Here is an 8,799-nt window from a genome sequence, read left to right on the forward strand (position 1 = left end):
GTTGGTGGTGGGGGAGTATAAACTTTACCATTCTACTTGGGAACCGCCTATAATGTGTGTAGCATGGAAGATATCGAGATCTCTCGGTTGTTATGTTGACAATGAAAGTATACCGCTCAAAATATTATTCATCTCTATTTCAAAACCGAGCTTTGGCACCTCTACAAATCCCTGCTTCCCTCTGCGAAGGGCCTATATACTTACTTTTATGTTGAGTCGTCATCCTCTTATTAAAAAGAACCAGTTGGAGAGCACCGCTATCATTTGCATGTATTATCGTTAGTTTACGTTGAGTATGACTTGAATGCACCTCTTTTACCATGAATTACAATGTCTAGTCAGTCCTTGATCTTTAAAGGTGCTCTACATTTATGTTTTGCGGTCTGAGAAAGGGCTAGTGAGATACCATCTTGTTATATCATATTATGATTGTTTTGAGAAAGTGTTGTCATCCGAGAATTATAATTATTGCTCGCTAGTTGATTATGTCATTGATATGAGTAAACAATGAGACCTAAATGTTATTGTGAATATGGTTAGTTCATAATCTTTGCTGAAAACTTGAATGATGGCTTTACATATCAACAACAACAAGAGAAAATAGAGTTTGTAAAAGTTTTTCTTTAGCACTTTCAGTTTGTCAACTAAATTGCTTGAGGACAAGCAAAGGATTAAGCTTGGGGGAGTTGATACGTCTCCAACGTATCTACTTTTCCAAACACTTTTGCCCTTGTTTTGGACTCTAACTTGCATGATTTGAATGGAACTAACCCGGACTGACGATGTTTTCAGCCGAATTGCCATGGTGTTATTTTTGGGCAGAAATAAAAGTTCTTGAAATGACCTAAAAATCAATGCAGATTATTTTTGGAATATATAAAAAATACTGGCGAAAGAATCAACGTCAGGGGGCCCACACCCTGTCCACGAGGGTGGGGGCGCGCCTACCCCCTGGGTGCGCCCCCTGCCTCATGGGCCCCCTAACTCTCCACCGACCTCAACCTTGACTCCATATATTCACTTTCGGGGAGAAAAAACCAAAGAGAAGGATTCGTCACGTTTTACGATACGGAGCCGCCGCCAAGCCCTAAACTCTTTTGGGAGGGATGATCTGGAGTCCGTTCAGGGCTTCAGAGAGGGGAATCTGTCGCCATCGTCATCATCAACCTTCCTCCATCACCAATTTCATGATGCTCACCGCCGTGCGTGAGTAATTCCATCGTAGGCTTGCTGGACGGTGATGGGTAGGATGAGATTTATCATGTAATCGAGTCAGTTTTGTTAGGGTTTGATCCCTAGTATCCACTATGTTCTAAGATTGATGTTGCTATGACTTTGCTATGCTTAATGCTTGTCACTAGGGCCCGAGTGCCATGATTTCAGATCTGAACCTATTATGTTTTCATGAATATATGTGAGTTCTTGATCCTATCTTGCAAGTCTATATTCACCTATTATGTGTTATGATCCGTTAACCCCGAAGTGATAATAATCGGGATACTTAGCGGTGATGACCGTAGTTTGAGGAGTTCATGTATTCACTATGTGTTAATGCTTTGGTCCGATAATATATTAAAAGGAGGCCTTAATATCCTCTAGTTTCCAATAGGACTCCGCTACTACGGGAGGGTAGGACAAAATATGTCATGCAAGTTCTTTTCCATAAGCACGTATGACTATATTCTGAATACATGCCTACATTACATTGATGAACTGGAGCTAGTTCTGTGTCACCCTATGTTATAACTGTTGCATGATTGATCGCATCCGACATAATTATCCATCACTGATCCATTGCCTACGAGCTTTTCATATATTGTTCTTCGCTTATTTACTTTTTCGTTGCTACTGTTACAATCACTATAAAACCAACAATATTACTTTTGCTACCATTACCACTACTATCATATTAGTTTGCTGCAGATATTAAGTTTCCAGGTGTGGTTGAATTGACAACTCAGCTGCTAATACTTGTGAATATTCTTTGGCTCCCCTTGTGTCGAATCAATAAATTGGGTTGAATACTCTACCCTCGAAAACTATTGCGATCCCCTATACTTGTGGGTTATCAATTTGCACCAAGAGGGACAAGTCCATTGCAGCCTACATCCAGGAGTTAAACCAACACATTCGTCGTCACGAGAACCAGATGTGCGCCAACATGATAGACATGAAGAAAGTGATGACAAGGAACATGGAGCTAGAAGAGGAACTCAAGTCTACACGCGATGGATATGAAGAGGAAATTGCAGTGCTACTGGAGAAGAATGAAGACCTGAAGAAGAAGCTAGGAATATTCATGGGAGATCCCGAACCAAAGGAGGACAACCACCCCCGAAGACTACATCATAATCGATGACACCGACTCCGACCCCGATAGTGACGATGATTATGAAGACGAAGCTGGACTAGATATCATGGAGTCTTCCACCGATCAAAATTTCTAGTCGACCACCATATTATCAGTAGTTTTTCCCATGTATATAGTTATAGTCTGTAGCAATCCGACCTCAAACAGTCAAACCTCTGTGTATAAGTGTCATCCCTGGATCGCTAATGCTGACACACACAATACTTGAAAGATTTTTAACAGAGTTCAATCACACACTCATTACATCAAATATCTCAAAGAGAGTACTTATTACAATAATATGGCTGAAGGCCATCTAATGAAGATAACAACGGAAGGCTTCAAAGGTAAAATGAGTCCATCAACTCCAAAGACATAGCTGAGTGCAAGACAATGACCTAGCACACCTTACTCTTCGTCTGAAAAGTCTGCAACATAATACGTTGCAGCCCGAAACGGGTCAGCACATGTAATATGCTGGCAAAATAACACTGTAGAGCAATGAACATGTATCTACTATAACTATATGCATATTTGGCTGGTGGAGGCTTTATGGTTATTTTTGCAGAAAGCTAATTTTTTCCTACAACAAGGGAATAAATTTTTATTTAACTAAAAAGTTTGTTGAAAACATTGAGAAGGTTCCTCCAAGTCAATCCCAAATTAAGTAATCATCACCCAAACAATTTAAGTAATAGAGTGACGAGATCAAATCAATAATTCAAGTACCAGATACTCAAGATGTCCATTACCAGGGACACAACTAACCATGATTACTTTATACACTCTGCAGAGGTTTGCGCACTTTTCCCCACAAGACTCGATCTCCTCCGTTGTATTTCTCGCACTACATGATGTTTGAGAAACGGATGACCGAGACACAGTCTTTCAGAAGCACTAAATCTTTACTCTGGGTAGACAATACCACCTACATCCCCTACATCTGCTAGCCTACCACTGAAAGAGGTCACACAACTTACTCAACTATGCCAGAGACCATAATGGCTTGTGGCTGTAGATGGAAGTTTCCAGCATGAATAATCTTATGATCCCTTTGAGCCTGGGTGGCATTCCATAGGATGATCACACGGGTACTCCGGGATATCCCAGGACAACACTGGATTGCTCCAGGTGCCCAGACAACCACTAGGTGCTCCAGGGTGCCTCAACCAACCCACCCAGATGTGTATTAAAGTAGCCGCCTTAAGTTTAACCATTAACTAAAACTCTCACATTTGTCATGAATCACTCAGACCCAAACCACGTCTACGAGCATATCATGGCAATATAAGCATAACGTAAAAGTAACTCCCAGGGTTTGAATGAAGACAATAGGTTCTACCTCATCACTACTTCCCAATACCCACAAGTATTCAAGTCCTAACCATGCAGTGTTTGAGGATTGAGACTAATGCATAAAAACTGGGTAATAAGGGGGTATGATCAAAGTGTTACTTTCCTGGCTGACGATCTGAAAACCCTAGTGACTCGTAGTAGCACGCTTCGCACTCCGGAAACTCTATCACAAAAAAACAATAGCATACATAAGCACTCAAACATATATGCAAGGGTAAACTCAATAGAGATGATCCAAATCGAAATTTCAAGAGAAGAGCTTCAATTTGCAAAAAGAATCAATCGAATCGGAGATACAAAACTCAAACTGCGGTCAAAAGAAGTTCAAATTCAAATATGCTTGCAACCAAATTTTAAATTGTGAAAATCATGTTCAAGTTGGTTAACTGGGAATAGGGGTTCGAGACGAAGATTTTAGCGTTGGTTTCACTGGATTTGGACAAACGAGCAAAAAAGTTGTGAGCGATTGAAGATCACGGGCTAATCTGCGATAAAAATAATGGCAGATAGGTCCTGGCAGAAAAAAATAAAAATAAAAACACTAACGAATGAACGTTCGCTATCAGGGACAAATGGCGAACGTGTTTGTTAACTGGGACATTCGGGTGAACATTCGCTAATTAGCGAAACTGAAAAGAACTAACCGATCTAACGGAAAAAGCCCGGGGCGACGGCTTTTGTCGGTTTTTTACCGGTTCCTGAAAAGCGGCGGTCAGTGGCGAGATCCAATGGGACGGGCGGCTCCGACGAAGGCGGCGGAATTCGGCGGTGCGGCGGGGTCCAGCGACGGCGGCGCAAGGCGGCGGCGCGGCAGCGAGCGGGCGGCGGAGGCTGCGGCGGCTACGGTGGTGCGGCGGCGGGGTGGAGTGGTCGGCGGGGCCTTGGCCATATTTAAAGAGGCCGGGAGGCGGCTTGCGCGAGGGGCCGGCGCGGGGTGGAGTCCGGCGCGGGGTGGAGTCCGGCTCGGACTCCTCCTCGGCGTCTGTGCCACGCACGGCGGCGACGGGAGGAAGGCGGCAGTGTTGTGGCCTTCGGCCCGGCTCGGCTGGGCCTTTGGCCTAGTCGGGCAGAAAATTTTTTTATTTTTCTTTTATTTTTTAAAATAAATTTGACCGAAGAAAAAAATCCTAATAATATATAAAAAACTAAAAATGCAAAAAACAATTTTCATCGTCTAAATAAAATATTTAGAACAAAGTGAACATTTTTCTGGCCTAAAAATGCATATTTTTCTAATTCAAATAAAATATTTATTTGATTTTAAAATTTTACCTCCAATATTCCTCTCTTTTTGAAGAAGTCATATTATCTTCCCTCTCTTATTTTTAATATTGGAAATAATTGGAGAGAAAAATATTAAAATCAAAATGATCCCTCTTTTCCAATTTGAGAAAAAGTCAAATATGAAAATAAATGAAATCCCCAACTCTCTCCTTGGGTCCTCGAGTTGCTTAAGATTTCTAGGATCACAAACAAAATGCAATTAAAATATGATATGCATGTGATGACCTATGTATAACATCCAAATTGAAAATTGGGATGTTACAAACCTACCCCCCTTAAGATGAATGTCGCCCTCGAGATTCGGGTTGGCTAGAAAATAGGTGTGGTTGGTCTTTCCATATGTCTTCTTCTCGCTCCCAGGTGGATTCATCCTCGGTATGGTGGCTCCACTGAACTTTGCAAAACTTGATAACCTTTATGCGTGTTACTCGGCTGGCAAACTCGAGGATCTTGACGGGTTTCTCCTCGTAGGTTAGATCACTCTGCAACTGTATTGCTTCCAGGGGCATTGTATCTCTTAGAGGAATATCGGCCATCTCAGCATGGCGTTTCTTCAGCTGGGAAACATGAAACACATCGTGAACTCATGACAATCCTTCGGGTAAGTCCAACTTGTAGGCAACCTCTCCCATACGTTCCAAAACTCGGTATGGTCCTACAAATCTCGGGGCTAACTTTCCCTTAACTCCAAATCGTTTAACTCCTCGGAGTGGTGACACACGAATATATGCTCGATCTCCAATTTCATAGACTACTTCCTTGTGTTTAGTATCTACATAACTCTTCTGCCTGGACTGAGCTATCTTCAGTCTATCTCAAATCAACTTGACCTTCTCTTCGGAATCCTTAATTAAATATTGTCCAAACAACTGACGGTCTCCAACTTCATCCCACATTAGCGGTGTCCTGCATCTCCTTCCATACAAGGCTTCAAAAGGGGCCATCTTCAAACTAGCCTGATAACTATTGTTGTATGAGAACTTTGTGTAAGATAAATTGTCATCCCAAATAGATCCATAATCTAGCGCACAAGCTCTCAACATGTCTTCCAGAATCTGATTGACTCTCTGTCTGTGCATCGGTCTGTGGATGAAAAGCTATACTGAACTCTAGGATGGTACCCAAAGTCTGGTGCAACTGATTCCAGAACTTCGAAGTAAATTGTGTTCCTCTATCTGATACGATGGTCCTCGGAACTCCGTGCACACATATGATCGTGGTCATGTATATCGTGGCCAACTTCGCACTCGTGTAAGTGGTTTTCACTAAGATAAAGTGAGCTACCTTGGTCAAGTGATCAACTACTACCCAGATTGAATCATATCTTGATCGGGTCCTGGGTAATCCGGTGATAAAATCAATGCCAATCTTGTCCCACTTCCATTCGGGTGTCGGCATAGGATGAAGCAATCTTGGCGGCTTCTGATGTTCTGCCTTCAGTCTCTGACATACATCATATACTGCTACATACTCGGCAATATCCTTCTTCATACCTGTCGGTGTCAAAACCGGTGGATCTCGGGTAGGGGGTCCCGAACTGTGCGTCTAGGATCGATGGTAACAGGAGGTAGGGGACACGATGTTTAACCAGGTTCGGCCCCTCTTGATGGAGGTAATACCCTACGTCCTGCTTGATTGATATTGATGATGTGAGTATTACAAGAGTTGATCTACCACGAGATCGTAGAGGCTAAAACCCTAGAAGCTAGCCTATGGTACGATTGTTGTATATTATCCATCGACTAGCCTGGCCTCGGTTTATATAATGCACTAGAGGCCTAGGATAACAAGAGTCCTAGCCGAATACGCTGGTGGGGAGGAGTCCTTGTCTTGATCACCAAGTCTTGTGGAATCTTCCATGTATGCGGCAACTGTCCGAACTGGCCCATGAGTATACGGCCATGGGGGTCCTCGGCCCAATCTAACAGATCGGGAGATGACGTGGTGAGTACCCCCTAGTCCAGGACACCGTCAGTAGCCCCCTGAACCGGTCTTCAAGTTAGGGACGCTCCTCAATTCTTCCGAACTGTTCTTCATCTTCGGTCGTCGGTCTTGAAAACTGGTTCAACAAATCTTCTCATCTTCGATCTTGAGGATTGCCGAAATGCGTTCGACGGGTTTACACGTCGGGTATCCGAGGAGCCCCTTTAAGTTTCCGGCCTTTATCAATGCCTTGTTATTTTTATGCCACACCTCGAGTTTGAAGTTGTTCCCGGGAGGCAGTGTCCTCTTGCGTCCGAGCTCCAACGCCGGACTGCATTCGAGGTATCTTTTGCAGTCGAGCACCAACACCGGAACGCTTTCCGAGCTCCAACGCCGGAATGTATCCAAGCTCCAACGTCGGACTATGTCCAAACTCCAACGCCGGACTGTATCCGGGCTCCAACGCCTGAATATATCCGAGGTGTCATATCACCTTGGTTCAAAAAAAAGTTGAAGGAGTTTAGCCGAGCTTAATGCTGGAAATGCCCTCTATGGAGCCAGCCACTAGCACCCGAGCTTTATGCCGGACTGCTTCTGAGGTGGTGCACCACCCCGACTGTGGGCCGATTTTTTGTCAATATTTTTGATCGGTGCAATTTATTCTCTGCCGAGATATATAGCCAGTAGCCCTCAAGGTGTGTATCGGTTTAAAACCCGAGATGCACTTGAAGGATGACGTAAGACCGCTGATCCCAGTAGCCGCTGAGACTCAGGTTGATTTGCAAAATCGGCCTGAGGATCAAGTCCTAGCTCGGCAGAATACTTCGGGACACAAAAAGCGGCATGCTCAGTCCTCAAGACTCAGGTTGGGTGCGGCCGACCAACCTGAGGATCAAAATCTCCTCAGCAACTGCATTGCACTTAAATTTTTTCTGCATTGAACAGGCAATGCAGTAGCCCCCGAGACACTGGTCGGGTGGCAACACCAGATCAGGGGATCGATGTGCCCCTTTAATATGTTTAAATAATAAGCTCGAAGCCCAGTAGCCCCCGAGCCTTAATGCGGGCACGGGTGGCCGAATTAAGGATCGATATCCATAGTAAAATCACAAATTATGTGTAATGACTCTATGTATCCAAGTACTTTACATCATTAATGCTCGGATCCGCATTATACAAAACTTTGTTGACCGACCATCGGCTTCCACCTCCTCAGCTAGTAGCCGAGGAGTGTTTGTCCTACTTTATAAAGCCTTTATGAGGGCAAAGATTTACGACAAACAAGGCAATCTAGCCATACGGTTTTATAAACAAAGGTACGCAAAGAGATATGTTATATTACTGTTTAACATAAGGAATGTCTTCCAAAGAAAATAGTCCCACTATCGGTCCCTTTCTTTGGGTTGTCATGCTAAGCATGATCATGAAACCTCAGCTCTAATGTAAGAGCAAAATATTGAGAATTTTAGTTTGGGAGGCCAGTTACTAGCCCCCGGTAGTGTTCGGCGACAGCCGAGGTCAAGCCGTAAACACTTCGGCCAATGTTATGAATGGCCCGTCATTTAATACAGTCATCGGATCGCTGACCAGTTTACGCTTATTGTGACAGTCAGTTTTCGGCTTTCTACACTGAGGTGCTTAACCAAGTGAGCTGGAAGCACAATCGCAGTGGTTCTCCCTTTGCACACCTAGCCAAACAGAGCGGAACGTAGGAGGCAAGCGCAGGAGCCGGGCAACCCAACTATTGACCGAAGACACAATTCGACACCGATGCATATATAGAAATATCCAAGAATGTTTTTGCCGAATCTCTAAAGGTGTCCGGCGTTGCACTGCGAGACTTGTGCTGAAAACACACAAATAGTTTAAAATTGCCAAAAGCTTGA

The sequence above is a fragment of the Triticum urartu genome, chromosome 6 (genome assembly GCF_003073215.2).
Source record: "Triticum urartu cultivar G1812 chromosome 6, Tu2.1, whole genome shotgun sequence".
Taxonomy (NCBI): domain Eukaryota; kingdom Viridiplantae; phylum Streptophyta; class Magnoliopsida; order Poales; family Poaceae; genus Triticum; species Triticum urartu.